Here is a 22,142-nt window from a genome sequence, read left to right on the forward strand (position 1 = left end):
TATAATAGATACCGGCACACCATGAAGCCTAACAATCTCCTTGATATACAACTTCGCATAATCTTCAGCTGTGTAAGTTGTCTTAACTGGCAGAAAATGGGCACATTTTGTAAGTCGATCAATTATCACCCAGATGGAGTCAAACTTATGATAAGAGCGAGGTAATCCAATAATGAAGTCCATATTAATCACCTCCCATTTCCAGGTCGGAATCTCTATATTCTGAAGCAATCCACCGGGTTTCTGATGTTCTATCTTTACTTGTTGACAATTGGGACACTGGGCTACAAATTCTGCAATAGACTTCTTCATGTTATCCCACCAATACTGCTCCTTGACATCATGATACATCTTTGTCGAGCCGGGATGGATGGAATATCGGGATTGATGAATCTCATTCATAATCTTCTCTTGCAACCCTACCACATTAGACACACATAATCGGCTCTGGTATCTTAGTGCCCCATCTTTTACGATCTCAAAAGCCGTACTTTTACATTGCTGAATGCTCTCTCTTAATCGTACTAAGATAGGATCTTCATATTGTCGTGCTTTTACCTAGGCTATCAAAGATGATTCTGATGTATTCTGTACAGTAACAACTCCGTCATCAGAGTCTAACAATCTGATTCTCATATTGGCTAGCTGATGAAGCTCTTTAGTCAACCCCCATCTACCTGCCTCAATATGTACTAAGCTTCTCATTGATTTACGGCTGAGAGCGTCTGCCACAACATTGGCTTTACCGGGATGATACAATATCTCGACGTTGTAGTCTTTCAGTAATTCAAGCCACCTACGCTGCCTCAAATTCAACTCTTTCTGCTTGAAGATGTATTGTAAACTCTTGTGATCTGTGTAGATGTCAACATGGACGCCGTATAAGTAGTGCCTCCATATCTTCAAAGCATATATTACTGCAGCCAATTCCAAATCATGGGTTAGATAATTCTTTTCATGCTTCTTCAATTGTCTTGATGCATAAGCAATCACCTTCCCACGCTGCATCAATACGCACCCCAAACCTATACCCGAGGCATCACAATATACCACATAACCTTCTGTTCCTTTAGGGAGAGTGAGCACTGGTGCGGATGTCAATCGATTCTTCAGCTCCTGAAAACTACGTTCACAAGTGTCAGACCACTGGAATTTGGTAGCTTTCTGTGTTAACTTAGTCAATGGTGATGATATAGAGGAAAACCCTTCTACAAACCGCCTATAATATCCTGCTAGCCCCAGGAAGCTGCGGACTTCTGATGGTGTTGTAGGTCTCGGCCAATTCTTTACTGCATCGATCTTCTGAGTGTCGACACTAATACCCTCATCAGATATCACATGGCCAAGGAACACTACTGAGTTCAGCCAAAATTCACATTTGGAGAGCTTAGCATATAACTTACGATCCTGAAGCGTCTGTAATACTATCCGCAAGTGGCCTGCATGTTCTGCCTCCGAACGAGAATACACTAGAATGTCATCAATGAATACAATCACGAACACATCAAGATAGGGCCTGAATATAGTATTCATGAGATCCATAAAAGCTGCTGGGGCATTTGTTAGCCCGAACGACATCACCAAGAACTCAAAGTGCCCATATCTTGTCCGGAAGGCCGTCTTTGGAATATCCTTCTCCTTAACCCTCACCTGATGATACCCTGAACGTAAATCAATCTTGGAGAAATACTTGGCACCCTGGAGTTGGTCAAACAGGTCATCAATTCTTGGAAGTGGATACTTGTTCTTTATAGTAAACTTATTCAACTGTCGATAGTCGATACACATCCGTAACGACCTATCTTCCTTTCGCACGAATAGGACTGGCGCACCCCAAGGTGAATATTAGAGACAAACACTTACGACTCTACTCTACGCACGATCTAGATTCAGGAAGAAGGTAACAACCCTAGATGTCATGTAGCCTCCTGATTATAAATGTGGCGCGCTACACATCCATAATCAAGACTCTACTAGACACGGCTCATAGACAACCCCTAGGACAGACTTGCTCTGATACCAAGTTTGTCACGACCCAAACTGGAGGGCCATGACTAGCACCCGACCACACTTGCCGAGCACCAACGTACATTTCATCTAACCTTCATTATTATCTTTTAGGGTTGACGAGATCAATATAAATGGTAGACCTGGATCATGGACAACCAGCAATAAAATATGACGGCATGAACATACATAGCAGGGGATGACCAGACAATCAAGAAACTACATATAAGGTATGAGCTACCACGCTACTATGAAAGACTATACAACAAAAACTAGCCAACAAGGCATACCAAACTATACATGAGTCGACACCTGTCTATGAGCCTCTAAATGAACATAAGTGCTGCAACATAGCCGGAACAAGGCCCTAACATACCCATAATGTCTATAACAAAAATGCATACCAAGACAAAGGCAAGTCCGGAGAAGGGATCTCGCCAATCACCGCTGAACTGGACAGCCTACTGTGGTGGGGGAGCTGCACCTGCCTGTCTATCAGGACCTGCAGCACGACATGCAGCGTCCACAAATAAAAGGACTTCAGTACGAATAAAGTACTGAGTATGTAAGGCAGGGAACCATAAATACGATCAGTAATGTAAGAAAGGATAGAGAATACACAACCTGTAACATCTTAGTACCTCTGAGGGCTACTGACATGAAATGCATAATACATATGTATAAATACATAAACCTTTAAAACATTTGCCTCTGTGGGCATCATCATCATCATATCGTACCCGACCATAATAGGCTCGGTAAAAAAACGTACCCGTCCATCATAAGACTCGGTAGAATCGTACCCGGCCATGTGGAGCTCGGTAAAACCCAACTGATCAGAGGTTGCACAATAGGTGTCGTACCCGACCGACTATAGCGCGGCTCGGTAGAGTAAAATAGATACATATATATAATGCATGCTCGACTCATGGAATCACATTCTAAACCTTTCGGAGTGACGTTGGTCGGTATCCTCTGTACACGTTATTAGGGCTAACTCTTCACTATGAACCTTATAAGAATCAGGAAGTACCAACAACATTGATAATATAAGAATAAGAGAAGCAACATTAACATCAATCATTCCATAAGAGGGGAAACAATGTAAGTACTGCTAGCTTCAAAGAGTAGAGTATCTTTGGAAGCTCGTTCATTGCATTATGTACAATCGGAGTCGTGCAAAAGAAGGAAAGGTATAGCCTCACATACCTTGTATATATTTCCCAAATCTCAAGCTATGCAATTGTCACAACTCCTTAGTCTACAATAAGAGAAACGATACTATCGTTATCATTTAAGCGTCATAACTATTATGTATCGACCACAACCTATTTTACGATGAAACGGACAGCACCTCCCCTATATATATGACTTCACACCATTCAAAACAATCACCAAACATACCAAAAAACATCAATAATTAACATATTGAGCTTCCCAAAATAGTCCACGCACAGCCTAATCACTTCATACATACGACGACCACCGTAGTCGTGTCAAACGACCCGGAAATGTTACGAATAACTATCAGCCCACAACCCTACATATATATGGTGTCTCTCCACACCATTCCTCCTCAAAAAATCCACAAAACAGTAGAAAAATATGCAGCCCAACAGCAATGCAAAACAGTCCACAAAACAATAACATTACTACCAAGCCTTTCGATATATATTTCACAAGTTCTAGCTTCAATGGCTTAGCCGAAACTTGTATAATCTTAAATAAATATAGAGTAAGAGGTTACTTACCTTTATACAGAAAGAACAACTCCAATTTGACCTTAAATTTCCATGAAATATCCCTCCAATGCTGCCACAACAACAAGAAAGCGAAACTAGCAATCAATTAGTGTTTTTCGGCACTAGAATCAATTTAGAAGGCTTGAAATCATCTAGGATTGATATTAAGAACATGAGGGAGTATTTACAGAACATAAACCCTTTAAAAGAACCTCCCACACGAGCTGGAACAACACAAAAATGAGCAACAACAAGAAGAACAAGAGACTTACTAGCGCCACGGAATTCCCGACACTTGATTTGTGTTGTTTGCCCTTTTTTGGGTCTTGAATCTTGAGAGAACCTTGATAGGATGTTCCTAGGGTTATAAGGTCTGAAAATAGTGAGAAGAAATGACTTAAAACGGGTTGGAGGCATCCTATATAGGTCCAAATATCTTAAACCGCCTTAGTGGGCCCCATAGAGAGGTGTTTGGCGCAGTCTAGCGAAAACGCGAATATTTCTCTACTCCAAGATCGTATCGATGAACGGTTTAATGCGTTAGAAACTAGACCCATAGATCTTTAATTTGGTTTGTAGATCACCCCGTAATTCCTTGTAAATTAGGAGAAAAGATTAGAAATATTTGACCTAATGTTTAAGTAAAATTATGAACCTAAGTTGCGACAACTTTTGTCGACTTTTGTTTCATAACTCGTTTGACTTCAAGACTTATGATACGGATATTATATGATTAAAATACCTTAATAAATGAACTCTTGAGTGTATTAAGCACCGCTAGATTTACCTGAAAATATGAGTTACAACATCCTTGATTCGTTTAACTTCTAATACTTGTTAGTCACCCTTATACACTCTTGTATCACTTAAGACCAATATGATTAACTTCTTATCATCTCAAAGATAATTCCTTCTTGGATTTATGTTAACTAATATATGGCATGAACTAACACATGTAGATATGGGTTGTAACAGATAATCTCGGAGGCAATGCATGTTTTTAAGCCACCTCTCCAACTCGATCGAGAATCTCAAACATGTCAATGAATCTAGGGCTAAATTTGCCCTTCTTCCCAAATCTCATCACGCCCTTCATAGGCGACACTCGAAGCAATACCCGCTCACCGACCATGAATGCCAAATCACGAACCTTTCGGCATAACTCTTTTGCCTGGACTGAGCTGTACGAAGTCTATCCTAAATGATCTTGACCTTGTCCAAGGCATCCTGAACCAGATCCTTACCCAACAACCAAGCCTTTCTTGGCTCAAACCATCCAACCGGAGACCGACACCGCCTACCATATAAAGCCTCATACGGAGCCATCTGAATACTCTACTGGTACCTGTTGTTGTAGGCAAGCTCTGATAAAGGCAAAAACTAATCCTACGAGCCTCCAAAGTCAATGACACAAGCTCGGAGCATATCCTTAATAATCTGAATAGTCCTCTCGGACTGCCCATTTGTCTGAGGGTGAAACACTGTGCTCAACACAACCCGCGTGCCAAACTCTCATTGAACTGCTCTCCAAAAGTGCGAGGTAAATTGTGTACCTCAGTCCGAAATGATAGACTCGGGCACACCATGAAGACGAACAATCTCCTGGATATAGATCTCAGCTAACCTCTTGGAAGAATAGGAGACTGCCATAAGAATGAAATGCGCTGACTTGGTCAGCCTATCAACAATAACCCACACTGCATCGAATGTCCTCTGAGTCCGTGGGAGACCAACAACAAAGTCCATTGTGATACGCTCCCAGTTCCACTCGGGAAGCTCTATCCTCTGAAATGAACCACCAGGCCTCTGATGCTCGTACTTAACCTGCTGATAATTCAAACACTGAGCCACATGCGCAACGATATCCTTCTTCATTATCCTCCATTAATAGTGCTGCCGCAAATACTGATACATCTTAGCGGCGCCCGTATGAATATAGTACCTGGAACTATGGGCCTCCTCTAAAATCAACTCTTGGAGCCCATCCACATTAGGCACACAAATTCGACCCTGCAATCTCAAAACTCCATCATCACCTAAGGTAACCTACTTTACACCTCCGTGCTGCACTGTGTCTCTGAGGACATACAAATGGGGATCATCATACTGCTGATCTCAAATACGCTCCAATAATGAAGAACAAGCGACGGTGCAAGCTAACACTAGGCTAGGCTCAGAAACATCCAACCTCACGAACTGATTGGCCAAAGCCTGACATCCAAAGCAAGCGGTCTCTCACCGACTAGAATATAAGCAAGACTGCCCATACTGACTGACTTCCTACTCAAAGCATTGGCCACCACATTGGGCTTTCCCGGGTGATATAAGATAGTGATATCATAATCTTTCAACAACTCCAACCACCTCCTCTGCCTCCAATTCAACTCTTTTTGCTTGAACAAATACTAAAGACTCTTGTGATTCATGAACACCTCATATGCCACGCCATACAGATAATGCCTCCAAATCTTCAACGCGTGAACAATGACTGCCAACTCTAAATCATGACCTTGACATCCTGCAACAACACTACACCAAGTCCAATACGAGATGCATCACAATACACTATATAAGGCCCTAAACCTGTGGGCAAAACCAATATTGGTGCCGTAGTCATAGCTGTCTTGAGATTCTAAAAGCCGCCTCACACTCGTCCGACCATTTGAACTGGGCTCCCTTTCTGGGTCAACCTGGTCATCGGGGTTGTGATAGATGAAAACCCCTCCACGAACCGACGATAGTAGCCTTCCGATCGTAAGAAACTCCAAATCTCTGTAGCTGATGCTGGTCTAGGCCAGTTCTTGATTGCCTCAATCTTCTTCGGATCCACCTGAATACCTTCTACTGATACAACATGACCCAGAAATGCAACTGAACTCAACTAGAACTCATACTTCGAGAACTTAGCATATAACTGACTATACCTCAAGGTCTGAAGAACCACTCTAAGATGCTGCTTGTGCTCCTCCCGATTGTGGGAAAAAATCAAAATATCATCAATGAAGACTATTTCAAATGAATCCAAGTAAGGCATGAACACTCAGTTCATCAGATCCATAAAAGCTACTGGGGCATTTGTCAACCCGAATGACATAACCAAGAACTTATAATGCCCGTACCGAGTGCGGAAAGCTGTCTTAGGGACATCGGATGCCCTAATACTCAACTGATGGTAGCCAAATCTCAAGTCAATCTTCGAAAATACCTTGGAACCCTGAAGCTAATCAAACAAATCATCAATCCTCGGCAATGGATACTTATTCTTGATTGACACCTGGTTCAACTACTGGTAATCAATATACATTCTCATCGATCCATCCTTTTTCTTAACAAATAATACCGGTGCACCCTAAGGCAAAACACTCGGCCTACTGAAACCCTTCTAAACCAAGTCTTGCAACTGCTCCTTTAACTATTTCAACTCAGGCGGGGCCATACGGTACAACGGGATAGAAATGGGCTAAGTGACTGGAGCCAAATCAATGCAAAAGTCAATATCCCTATCAGGTGGCATACCCGGCAGGTCTGAAGGTAAAAACTCAAGAAACTCATGAACAATGGGCACAAAATCAATAGAAGGAACCTCAGCACTGGAATCACGAACATATGCCAAATAGGACAAACACCCCTTCTCGACCATACGTCGAGCCTTCACATAAAAGATAACACTACGGGTAGAATGACTAGGAGTCCCTCTTCACTCTAAACGAGGTAAACCCGATAAAGCTAAGGTCACAGTCTTGGCATGATAGTCCAAGATAGCGTGGTAAGGTGATAACCAGTTCATCCCTAATATGACATCAAAAATGACCATGTCCAAAATAAGCAAATCTACACGAGTCTCAAGACCTCCAATCACAAGTATACATGAACGATGGACTCGATCTACCACAATAGAATCACTCAAATAATCACTAGGCATGACCAGATACAGTGCAAAATAAGAGGAAACATACGAGTATGTAGACCCTAGATCAAATAACACTGAAGCATCTCTATCACAAACCAGAACTGTACCTGTAATAACTGCATCAAAAGCCTCAGCCCCAGGCCTGGCTGGAAGAGCATAACATCGAGGCTGGGCCCCACCACCCTGAACTACATCTCTGGGATGGCCTGCTACTGACTGGCCTCCACCTCTAGCGGCTTGAGCTCCACCTCTAATACCTCTACCTCCACCTATAACACCTCTACCCCTACCTTTAGCTAGCGGGGCGGGATATGGAACACCTGGTGCTTGAACCATGGCACGGGAACCCTGATGCTGAGAGATACTCGGTGCTCGAGGGCAATACCTAGCAATGTGCCTCATGTCGCCACAAGTGAAACAAGCCCTCGGCTGCTGGGGTTGACGACCCTAGAAACTCTAAAATAGTGGTGCATTGATAGGAGCTGGTGGTGCACTGTAGGACTGCTGATCAGAATACTACATCTGAGAACCACGGCCACCTAAAGCACCGTGAGAAACCTGAAGTGCTGACTGAAAAGGCCTGGGAGGATGGCCCCACCATATGAATCCCTACCTCAAGACGAGGTACAACTGAATCTACCTAAATGACGAGGCCTATTGTCCGACCCATGACCACCTCTCTATGACAGAACCATTTTAACTCTCCTGGCCACATTGGCCGCCTCCTGGAATGATATCTCACTCCCAGTCTCCCTAGCCATCTGAAGACGATTCGACTGAATAAGTCCATCAATGAACCTCCCCACCCTCTCTCTCTTGATGGGAAGTATAACAAGAGCATGACGAGCTAGGTCGATGAATTTGGTCTCATATTGGGTAACAGTAATAGAACCCTGCTGGAGACGCTCAAACTGCCTCTGATAGGCCTCTCTCTGAGTAATGAGGAGAAAATTCTCCAGAAATCGCTGAGTAAATTGCTCCCAAGTCAAAGCTAGCGATCTGTCTGGTCTAGCCAAACAGAAATCCCTCCACCAAGTCTTGGTGGATCCAGACAAGCGAAAAGTGGCAAAATCAACCCCATTGGTCTCAACTATCCCCATGTTCCTGAGAACCTCGTGACAACTGTCTAGATAATCCTGTGGATCCTCAGTAGATGCACCGCTGAAAGTAGTAGTGAAGAGCTTGGTAAACCTATCTAACATTCACAAAGTATCGACAGACATAGCCGTTCCATCACCGGTCTGAGATACCACACCCGGCTGAATTGCTCCAACTAGCTAAACCGCTACAGTCTGAATCTGGGGAGCTACCTACTCCGGAGTGCGAGTAGCAGGAGTCTGGGCTCCTCCTCCAGCCTGAGAGGCAGCTGGTGCTGCAGGAAGCAAGCCTGCTCGGGTGACACTCTTCATAAAGCCCACTAGATGGACCAGAGCATACTGGAGAACTTGGGTAGCAATAAACCCCTCTGGGACCTGAGCTGGGCCCACCGGAACTGCTAGGGCTGGAACCTCATCATCAAAGTCAACCTGAGGCTCCGCCGCTGGTGATGCTGCTCGGGCTGAGCTCTGCCCCTACCTCGGCCTCTAGCATGGCCTTGGCCTTGCCCTCTGCCCCTCATGAGAGCTGCTGCTAGGGTCTCGGGCTGTTGGTCAGTGGATGAGAAAGCACGTGTTCTCACCATTTGTGAAAGAATAGAGTAGAAATTCAATTAGCATTGAGAAACCAAACCGCACGAGAGGAGAGAATAAATGTGAAGTTGTTCCTAACTCTGTAGCCTCTGGGGGATAAATAGAGACGTCTCCGTACCGATCCCTCAGACTCTACTAAGCCTGTTTGTAAACTGTGAGACCCATGTAATCTAGAGCTCTGATACCAACTTGTCACGACCCGGATTTCCCACCCTCGGGAGTCATGGTGGCACCTACTAATGTCAGCTAGGGAAGCCAATCCTTTGACTACTTACTTCTTTATCCAATTATTTTTTTTAACAAAAATAAGGCGGTAACGTGATAACAGCGAAAATCCAAATTTAAGCGGAAGACAACAATAATATATATATGAAATCTGTATCTACTACAATTACTTAAGCCTTAACCACCCAAAACTTGGTGTAAAAATGTCACAAACGGTCTAAGATTGCTACATACAAAGTCTGAAGAAATAACAGTACACTGTTTCTGAATAAAAGGGAAATGAAACAGGTAATAGACGATAGATGAGACGGCAGGGCCTGCGGACGTCTGCAGGTCTACCTTGGATCTCTGAGTGGACTGAAGGTAGCTTCAAACTACAGTTCGATAGCTGCTCCGGGATCTGTACATAGTGCAGAGTGTAGTATCAGCACAACCGACCCCATGTGCTAGTAAGTGTCTAGCCTAACCTCGGCGAAGTAGTGACGAGGCTAGGACCAGACTACCAATTAAACCTGTGCAGTTATATATAATATACAACGGAAAGTAAAGCAGAATAAACACTTAAAGATGGGATGGGGGAACATGCTTCGGGGAATAACAGGTAAAAACCAGAATATCAAAAGGATTATAGGGAATCAAAGTTCAACTACTAACAAGCATAAGGAAAACAAAGGCAGATTACACTTTCATTTCACATCTTGTTACAGGCATGCAACCCGATCCCATTTCTCATATCTTGTGGTAGGCGTACCACCCACTCCCATTTCATTTATCTCGTGGTAGTCATACCACCCGCTCCCATTTCATGTATCTCGTGGCCAGCGTGCCATTTGCTCCCATTTCACGTATCTCGTGGTAAGCGTACCACCAGCTCCCATTTCATTTATCTTGAGGTAGGCGTATCACCCGCTCTCATTTCATGTATCTTGTGACAGACGTGCCACCCACTCCCATTTCACTTATCTCGTGGTAAGCGTACCACCCGCTCCTATTTTATTTATCATATGGTAGGCGTACCAACCGCTCCCATTTCATTATCTCTTGTGGTAGGCATACCACCCGCTCCCATTTCATTATATCTTGTGGTAGGCGTACCACCCGCTCCCAGTTACAAGCCAACATTAATCACAAGGAATCCCGGCAAGGGAATAATAATATCAAACAAACATCCCGGCAAGGGAACAGTGATATCTCAACAGTATCCCGATAAGGGAACAATAATATCAAACAAACACCCCAACAAGGGAACAATGATATCTTAACAATATCCCAGCAAGGGAACAATAATACCAAACAAACATCCCGGCAAGGGAACAATGATGATAATAACATATGAAGCGCCATAAGCCACAACGGAGTCATAACAATTATAATACAAGACTCACGGGCATGCTTGACACCAACGTATAGATATTCGTCACCATGCCTATACGTCGTACTCCACAATTAACATGTAGCAAATAAGACACAACTCCTAATCCCTCAAGCTAAGGTTAGACCAAACACTTACCTCGATGCCTCGAACACAATTCACGATTCAATTATAGCTTTACCCCTTGATTCCACCACCAATTCGCTCGAATCTAGCCACAAGTTACTTAATTACATAAATAAACGGTAAATGAATCAACCCCAATGCAAAAAAATGAGTTTTCTAAAGTTTTACCCAAAAAGTCAAAAATCGCCCCGGGGCCCACATGATCAAAACCCGAGGTTCGAACCAAAACCCGATTACCCATTCCCCCACGAATCCAAATATATAATTTATTTTGAAACTGGACCTCAAATCGAGGTGCAAAACCCCAATATTTGTGAAAAACCTAGGTTCTACCCAAAACACCGAATTTCCCCCATGAAAATCATTGATTTTTAGTTGAAATCATATTAAAAGATGTTAATAATTGAATGAAATGAGTTAAAATTAACTTACAATCGATTTGGAAGAAGTGTTGTTCTTGAAAAATCACCCAAAGGAGTTTGTGTTTTGAAAAGATGTGAAATATGGATTTAAAATCGTCTAAGTAGAATGTTGCAGGTCGGAGGTATGGGAAACGCGAACAAGGGTTCGCAATTGCGAACCTCGACCTCTGCTAAGTTGGGAAATGCGAAACAGAGTTCGCATTTGTGAACCCTTCAGGAAAATAGGATCTTTGCATTTGCAAACAGCTGGTCGTGTTTGCGACTTGGGAATTGCGACAACTTCATCGCATTTGCGACTCAAGGCTAGGACAGGGATTTTCGCATTTGCGAAAAAAATCTCGCATTTGCGAGACTGAGCTGGCCTGAGTTCCTTCGCATTTTCGATCAGCCACTCGCATTTGCGATATCGCATTTGTGAGCCTGCAGGCCTGCTATGCACAACTAAAATCTGCAACTTTTCTAAGTTCAAAATGCATCCCGTGGCCTATCCAAAACTCACCCGAGCCCTCGGGGCTCCAAACCAAATATACACACAACCTCAAAAATATCCCATGGACTTATTCATGTACTCATATCACCAAAATAACATCAGAAACATCAAATTAAACCTCAATATCAATGAAATTTATCAAAACTTCTTAAACATCAAATTTTGCATTTAAGGTCTGAATCACGTCAAACAGATTCCGTTTCTTACCAAACTTCATAGAACGATCTTAAATCAAATATAAGACCTGTACCGGGTGCCAGAACCAAACTACGGGCCTGATACAAATATGTTCTAATCAAAATTTATTTCCAAACTTTATAAACAATTTTAGAAAACAATTTTTTTTCAAAAATTCATTTCTCGGGCTTGGGACTTCGGAATTCGATTCCGGGCGTACACCCAAGTCCCCTATTTTCCTACGGACCCTACGGGACCGTCAAATCACGGGTCCACTTACCTAAAACATTGACCGAAGTCAAATTAATTCATTTTATAGTCAAAAATTATAATTTTTCATAGGTTTTCATACTTAGACTTTTCGGCTACACGTCTGGATTGTGCACGCAAATCGAGATGATGCTAGAAGAGGTTTTTAAGACCTCCGAACGTAGAATTCATTTTGACCCAAAGGGGTCATCACATAAAAATAAATAAATGAGCCTGAAATGTACAAATTTGTACTGTATACCCAAATAGTATACAAATATACCCTTTTAGTATATAATTCATTCCAATATATACTATTACAGTATACAATATAATATAATAGTATATTGTTATAATTTGGTCTTTTATAAACTTTTTCATTGGGTCCTTTTTTAAATTTTCAATGGATTTCTCATGGATTTTCAAAAAATTTCTTAAGCTAAAACATTTAGTTTGAATATTGATTGGAGGTCATGGCTGAAGTTTGATTCAGTTTGGTAAAACGTTTTAGAGATTTTTGAAATTTAGGTCAAAATTGAGTTAAGGTAATGAAGAAAATGAATTCGCACTGTATACCATAATGGTATAAAATTATATTATTTTGGTATACAATTCATTCCAACAGGCAACAATATAATGTAATAGAATACTATTTTACTTTGGTCCTATTTAAATATTTTAAAATTTTTCATTGGGTCCTCTTTTAACTTTTTTACAGAGTTCTCATATTTTTTAATTTTTTTTCTTAAGCCAAATTATTTAATTTTAATATTGATTAAAGGTTGTCGCTAAAGTTTGAGTCAATTTGGTGAAAATTCTGGAGTACATTTTTAAAATTTAGGTTGACATTGAGATGACTTAGCGAAGAAGACTTGTTTGTACTACATACCAAAAATAACATTATATATACCATTTGAACTGGCGAAAAGAATTTGTACTGTATACCAAAATGATATATTATATACCATTTTGGTATACAGTTCATTCCAATGATATACTATATATATATATATATATATATATATATATATATATATAGGTATAGCCGTATATATATAAGAAATTTTCATGTTTTTTTAATTTTTTTCTTAAACCAAAATATCTAGTTTGAAATATTTGATTGGAAGTTGTGGCTAACGTTTGAGTCAATTTGGTAAAAATTCTGGAGTAGAATTTAAAAATTTAGGTTGAAATTAAATTGAACTATCGAAAAAGACTAATTTGAACTATATACCAAAATAACATACTATATACCATTTGGTATATACTATTTATTTCAATGTTTATGATTCATTGTGTTGAATTGGCGAATAAGAATATCTATTGTGTACAAAAATGATATTCTATATACCATTTTGGTATACAATTTATTCTAACGGTATACTATTACAGTATACTTGTCACGTCACAAATTTCATTATAGGTCGTGATGGTGCCCAACACCGTTTTCAGGCAAGCCAACCCTAATCAATTAGTGAGTTCTCATTATTTTACCAATACATCACCAATATTTTCTTAAGAGTTAAGCTTTTTAAACAGCCGATAATTAACAAGTTTGTAATAATATAAATACATCCCAAAATAATAGTCTACAGTGTGTGTCAGGAACTAGTATCACAAGTACTACGACAACTAGTATAATGTATGTAAATACCACTATCCTACTGCCTAAAACAGAATAGACAGTACATAACAACAACCAAAGAAGAGAACTCCGGCATGCTACTGAACGACTTAGAAGGGGCAGCTCATTGTGAGATCTCGATCAGGAATCAGGAACGCGTGCCAGAGGCGTAACTAGATGCACCTGCCATAGATCCTGTACAGTTAAGTACAGAAGCATAGTATGAGTACATAAATAACATTTACCCAGAAAGTATCCAGTCTAACCTCGAAAAGGTAGTGACGATGAGTCGACTTGACACTTAGTATGGTCAATATCAATAATATTTAAGGTTTACGCTAAGCGTGGATAACATGAATTTAATGACAGCCTTAGAGTCAAGGAGAAACAATATGTCAATTTCAGCCGTGTCATATAATAAATTTTCATTTCAAAGCATTTAAACAGAGTAAAGCATGGATGAATTCCACATAAGTAACATGCGCATATTGTGCCGAGGTCGTACAGCCCGGTCCAACATAATAATAACCGTGCATTGCCAGAGGGTCGAATGACGCGACCAATAGATGCATCTATTTCTTTTGAGGCGATCGACACGATCCACAATTAGCAATTATTATCAAGTAAGCACTCATTGCTCATTTATAGTCAAATAAATTCATACAAGTTCTCAAGTAAGTGCATACATTCGTTTTATATTTATTTACAAATTCTAGCATGTCCTAAGCGATCCCAGTAGCAAGCAAAACAATAAGCATTTGCATGTACAGCATGATACGGGTCCTAAACTACCTGGACAATTAGCATAATAGTAGCTATGCACGGACTCTCGTCACCACGTACGTACGTAGCCCCTCACAGATAGTCACAAACATTTATTTAATTCACCTAGGGGTTTATTTCCCTCTTACGAAGTTAGAAAGGACACTCACCTTGCTCCAAACTTACTTCCAAATTCAAGAATTTGCTCAAAAAACTCAATTCACAGCCGAACGATCCAAAACTAATCAAACAGGGTAAGAACTAGTCAATACAAGCTCAAGGGTTCATATGCTAACTATTAATGTAATTTCTCAACCCTAAATGCAAAGTTTCTAAAATTCATCCCCAAGCCATGTGCCCGGATTCTAGAAATTTTTGAAGGATGTTGTTACCCATAACCTAAGGATCAAGAATATATGATCTCTACTCCATTCCATAACAAATTCCGTGGTTAGATCTTGTTTTTATCAAAACCCTAGGTTTTACTCTTATCCCATGAATTTTCACTAATCTTGGTGTGTTAATGTGACGACCCGACCCGTCGTCTCATGAGTTACTACCCCGTTCTTCCCATTTTTTGCTTTCTTATGTTTCATTACCGGTATGGGGTGTTTTAGAATTGATTTGGAGTGATTTTGATAAGAAATGAGACACTTAGTCTCTTTTAAGAAGGCTTAAGTTGAAAAAATCAACCGAATATTGACTTATGAGTTAGAGGGCTCGGAATCGAATTCCGATGATTCGGTTAGCTCCGGGTGATGATTTAAGGCTTAGGAGCGCAATAGAAAGTAATTTTGGAGATCCGGTGAAGAAGTTAGCCTATTTTGGCGAAGTTAGTATTTGGCGATTTCCGGTTGATAGGTGAAATTTTAATCCGGGAGTTGGAATGGAATTCCGAGGGTTGCTGTAGCTTTGTTATGTCATTTTAGACTTGTGTGCAAAATTTGAAGTCAATTGGACGTGAGTTGATAGGTTTCGGCATCGGAAATAAAAGTTGGAAGTTCTAAAGTTCATAAAGCTTGGATTGGAGGTTGATTCATGATTTTAGCGTTGCTTGATGTGATTTGAGGCCTCGAGCAAGTCCGTAATGTATGTTGGGACTGGTTGGTGTTATTGGTCGGGGTTCCGGGGGCCTCGGGTGTGTTTCGGATGCACAACGGTTCATTTTGAAAGATTTTTGCCGTTTTGAGAATAAATGTAATGATCTAAAGGCTCATTTTTAGTTATAGAGATCCAAATTTGATTTCGAGACTTCCAAAATTTAAATCATGAATTATAGGACTGATCTGGAAATTTTGGTTTAATTTCATCAAGTCGCGATTGGGTTTTTGACGCGAAATGTGAGTTAATTATTTAACGAGCGAAATGGGTATTGAACTAGGCAAACGAGCTCCGAATTAAGTTTCGATTTAATGAATAGGTTTGTATTATTATTTGTGACTCATAGGAATAAGAATTATTTAATTCCGAGTTCGTATGAGGGAGTTATAATATTTTTAGTAAAATAAACAATTGCTGCAATTTTGCTGGGCAAAAGCTGGTATTTCCGCTTCTTCGATGAACAGTGCCCGCAAAAAGCGGATGAACAGTGATTTTCAGCTTCTGCGATGAACAGTGCTCGCAAAGCGGATGAACAGTGATTTTCATCTTCTGCGATGAACAGTACCGCACCTGCGGTGAACAGTACCGCAGATGCGAAAATCACAGACAATGTATATTTCGAGCAGTCCGCTATTTTTCTCATTTTTGGAGCTATGGAGCTCGGATGGAAGCGATTTTCGAAGCGATTTTCACGATATGAAATGGGGTAAGTGTTCGTAACTCAATTTTGGTTGTATAACTTGAATCTATTACGAGTTTTGACGTTTAATCTGAGAATTTTGTTGAAAAGGGTAGAAAACCCTCTTGGATAGAAATGGTGATTTGAGGGGTCAAATGAACTCCGATTTTTATGAATTTGGTATGGATAGACTCGTGGCGAGCTAAGGATCGTATTGATGTAAAAATTTCTAGATTTCAAGATGTGGGCCCGGGGCTCGGGTTTTGCTAATTTCGGGATTTTCGACATTTTTCGAGTCTTTTCGATTGGGTTATATTCCCTTAGCCTATTGTAATGTATTCGTTGTGGTTTTGGCCAGATTCGATGCGCGAGGAGGTCTATACGAAAGGAAAGGGCATCGCGGAGTAGTATTTTGGCCGGCTAGAGGTGAGTAATACTTGTAAATGATATCTTGAGGGTTTGAAACTCCGGATTTGCACATCATAGTGTTGTATTGAGGTGACTTGCACGACGGATATGAGCGTGGGGTAGAGCACTATTGGGGATTGTGACTTGGTCCGTCGCGGTTATTGATTTTACTGCGTATTTGACTGAAATTTCTTGTTATCATCATAATTTGGGTTGATTGCCATGTTTGGGGCCTTGTGCCGACTTTTAAAATTCTTCGAGGATTGATAGTACTGCTTAGCATGATTTGCATATCATCTAACTTCAGTCCAAGGTTTTAAATGCTGCTTTGCAAACCCAGCCGTATTTCTAAGTTTTGAAAACTTAAATGACATTTTAAATGCATTTCGGGCTGGAAATTTCGATTTTGTAAATGCTCAAGGGGCTTACTATATTATTTTCTGGACTGATAATAAAGTGACTTGAAACAGTGGTAACAATGACACTATAATATATATACCTGAAACAGTGGTAACAATGACACTGTATGTTATACTTGGAATAGTGGTAACAATGGCACTGTAGGATATAAATTGGTCAGGTAACATTGGCTGACCAGTATATTGCGCTTGGGCTGTAGGAGCCCCTCCGGAGTCTGTACATGACACTGAAATATATACTTGAAACAGTTGTAACAATGGCACTGTAGGATATAAATTGGTCAGGTAACATTGGCTGACCGGTCAGGTAACATTGACTGACCAGTATATTGCGCTTGGGCTGTATGAGCCCCTCCGGAGTCTGTACACACCCCCAGTGAGCGCCGTCGACGATAAATAAATATGGATGGCTCGGGCTGCACGCCGCAGTGGGTACTGGAATGTACCATCATATGCATTGCATTGCATTCATGCATTTGTTCATTATTTGTTGTTGTGATATTTCTGGAGATATTTATCTGCTTTTGCTGGTGCTATCTGATCCTTGAGTGTTGGGGCCCGAGTGGCTGACCAGGAACGAAGATATTGCCCGAGGGGCGGGTTTCTGTGCATAGTGACACTGATGGCTGGAATTATTTTGCAACTGTTAAAAAGATTATTTTCAAAAGAGGTTTAAAACTGAGTCAGATATTTTATAAAGGATTTTCATGGAATTACTGTTTTCAAAAAGGGTTGTACCGTCTTAGATAGCATGATGAAGTGTCCTTACGTGATTTCTTATCGCTCAGTTATTATTTAATTTTATTACCACTGAGTTGGAAGTACTCACTTCACTCCCTGCACCTCGCGTGCAGTTGCAGGTACTTTTCACCCGGTAGCGGGTTATTAGCGGACTGAAGGTATACTATTGTAGCTGAGCAAGGTGACCGTCAGCGTTCACGGCACCGTATTTCTTCATTGATTCTAAATTCCATTCTGTATATTGCTGGTCTTGTATTAGTATTTAGATCTTTAGATGCTCGTGGCTTGTGACACCCCGATTTCGGGCTGAGTCGGGATGGTTTCCATTATTCTATCATGTTTACTTCGCACTTGTGATTATATTATCTGCGAATTAGACTTATTCCTGCTAAGTAATTATAAAGAGATGTATTGTTTTGTTGTTGGCTGGCCTTGTCCCCACAAGAGGCGCCATCACGACCGGGTTGGAATTTTGGGTCGTGACAGTTAATCTACCCAAAACCAAAGTATTAAACTCACGTTAAGTAGAAATAACTTACCTCACAATGCTAGGTTGAAATACCCTCTCTGGAAGCTCCCAAATCGCCCAAGTATAGAAGTGAAATGAAATAAATTGGCATAAGTCCCGTTTTTAAAAACTGTGTCCAGGCCTTTGATGTCGCATTTGCAACATCAAGTTCGCAAATGCGAAGGTCGCAATTGTGACAAAATCATCGCAAATGCGAACCTAGGCTCCCTTTGCAAGGGTCGCAAATGCGACAGTTGGGTCGCAAATGCGACAGTTGGGTCGCAAATGCGGTCCCTGCTGAGTTCGCAAATGCGACGACTGCTCAGCTTAGGCTTCTTCGCAATTGTGAAGCCTTTCTTGCGAATGCAATTATTGCAAATGCGATCAAATCCTCGCATTTGCAAGACTTGAAACACCTGCCCCAGAAATACCAGAAAATTGGGGTGTTTTCACTCCCAACACACGTTCGAAACTCACCCGAGCCCTCGGGGCTCTACATCGAATACTCACACAAGTCTAATAACATCTTACAAACTTTCTCGCGCGATCGAAGCACCGAAATAACATCAAAAACTAAGAATCACCACTTAAACTAATGAATCAAACTTAAGAGCTACAAGATCTTCAATTTGATTTCAACGAACCGAAACGTACTTATACTACTAAGATTGACACTAAATTTTGTGTGCGAGTCTTAAAAGACATTACGGAACTATTCCCGATCTCGAAATTCTATTTGGATCTCGTTATCACCAAAACCTGCTTCAAACCAAATATTTAAGAACTTCAAAATCCTTAAGGAATTAACTTTCACTATTAGGCGCCAAAACGCTCTCGGGTCATCTAAAACCCGATCCGAATATACGCTCAAGTCCGAAATCATCATACGAACCTATTAGAACCTTTAATTTTGGATCCTGAGGTCATTTACTCAAAATGTTGACCGAAGTCAAACTTGGCCTTTTAAGCCAACCTTAAGGAACCAAATGTTCAGATTTAAACCCAAACTCTTCCAAATCCTAATACAACCATCCCCGCAAGTCATAAATTAGTAAGAGCAAGTACAGAAAGTCTTATGTAGGGGAACGAGGTTCTAGAAAAGCAAAACGACCAGTCGGGTCGTTACATTCTCCACCTCTTATACGAACATTCGTCCTCGAACTAGATTAGATTCATACATGAAGTGCCAAATAAGCATCGACATCTGCTCTGCATTTCCTCCTTGAACTCCCAAGTCGCCTCCTCGACTGGTTGGCCCCTTCACTGGACCTTTACAGCAAAAATCCTCTTGGATCTCAACTGGCGATCCTATCTATCAACAATGGCGACTGGCTCCTCCTTATAACCCAAACTCTCATCTAGCTGAATAGTACTAAAGTCTAACACATGGGACAAGTTGGTGTGATACCTGCGAAGCATAGACACGTGAAAAACTGGATGAACTCTTGATAAGATGGGAGGTAAAGCAAGCTCATAAACAACCTCCCCAACTCGCCTCAACACCTCAAATGGGCCTATAAACCTGGGGCTCAACTTGACCTTCTTCCCGAATCTCATAATACCCTTCATCGGTAAGACTTTCAAGAGAACTTTCTCGCCAACCATGAATGATACATCCGGCGCTTTCTGATCTGCATATGTCTTATGTCTGGACTGAGCTATGCGAAGTATCTCCTGAATCAACTTTACCTTCTCTAAGGCATCTTTCACCAAGTCTGTACCATACAACTTAGCCTCACCGGGCTCAAACCACCTAATAGGAGAACGACATTGTCGACTGTATAAAGCCTCAAATGGAGCCATCTCAATACTGGACTGATAAGGGTTATTGTAGGCAAACTCAGCCAAAGGCAAGAACTGATCCCACTGCCCTCCAAAGTCAATCACACATGCTCTGAGCATGTCCTCCAGAATCTGAAGTATTTGCTCCGACTATCCGTTGGTCTATGGGTGAAATGATGTGCTGAGCTCTACACGAGTCCCCAACTCACTCTGTACGACTCTCCAGAAATGGGAACTGAACTGAGGGCCTTTATCTGATATGATGGAAACAGGCACACCATGCAACTGAACTATCTCCCGAATATAAATCTGGGCCAACCTCTCTGAAGTATACGTAGTCACAACAGGAACAAAATGTGCCGACTTGGTCAACCGCTCAACAATGACCCAAATTGCATCAAACTTCTGCAAGGTCCGCGGCAACCCAACTACAAAGTCCATAGTGATGCGTTCCCATTTCCACTCTGGTATAGTCATATGCTGAAGTAGGCCATCTGGCCTCTGGTGCTCATATTTAACCTGCTGGCAATTTAGACACCTAGCTACATACTCAACTATGTCTTTTTACATTCGTCGCCACCAATAATACTGCCTCAAGTCACGATACATCTTCGGAGCACCTAGATGAATAGACTACCATGAACTGTGTGCCTCCTCTAGAATCCTCTCCCTCAATCCATCTACATTAGGAACACATAGGAGACCCTGGAGTCACATAACACCATCCTCGCCAATAGAAACCTTCTTAGCACCACCTTGTAGCACTGTTTCTCTAAGAACTGCCAAATACGGATCATCAAACTGCCGAGCCTTGATCTTCCCCAATAATGAAGACTGAGCAACAACACATGTAAGGACTCGGCTGGGCTTTCAAATGTCCAACCTCACAAGTCTATTAGCCAAGGACTGAATGTCCAAAGCTAGAGGTCTCTCCTGTGCTGAAATGAATGCCAAGATACCCATACTCTCTGCTTTTCTACTCAAGGCATCTGCGACCATATTTGCCTTGCCTGGATGATAAAGAATGGTGATGTAATAATCCTTTTGTAACTCAAGACTTCTACGCTGCCTCAAATTGAGTTCCCTCTGCTTAAACAAATCCTGTAAGCTGTGATGATCAGTATAAACCTCACATGATACCCCATACAGATAATGCCTCCATATCTTAAGAGCATGAACAATCACTGTTAACTCTAGGTCGTGCATATGGTAATTCTTCTAATGAATCTTCAGCTAACGTGAAGCATATGCAATAACTCTCCCCTCCTGCATCAATACATATCCTAAGCCAACACGTGAAGCATCGCAATATACCGTAGACATCCCTGAACCGGAAGGTAACACTAGAACCGACGCTGTAGTCAAAACTGTCTTGAGCTTCTAAAAGCTTGCCTCACAATCATCGGACCAACGGAAAGGAGCACCCTTCTAGATCAATCTAGTCAGAGGTGATGCAATGGATGAAAAACCCTAAACAAATCGGCGGTAATAACCTGCTAACCCAAGGAAACTCCGAATCTCAGTCACTGAAGTAGGACGTGGCTAACTCTGAACTATATCAATCTTCTTGGGATCCACCTTAATACCCTCTCCTGATACAATATGCCCCAAGAATGCTACTGACTATAGCCAAAACTCACACTTGGAGAACTTAACATATAACTTCTTCTCTCGCAAGGTCTAAAGCACTACTCTCAAATACTGCAAGTG

Source organism: Nicotiana tabacum, chromosome 3 (genome assembly GCF_000715075.1).
Source record: "Nicotiana tabacum cultivar K326 chromosome 3, ASM71507v2, whole genome shotgun sequence".
NCBI classification, from domain to species: Eukaryota; Viridiplantae; Streptophyta; class Magnoliopsida; order Solanales; family Solanaceae; genus Nicotiana; species Nicotiana tabacum.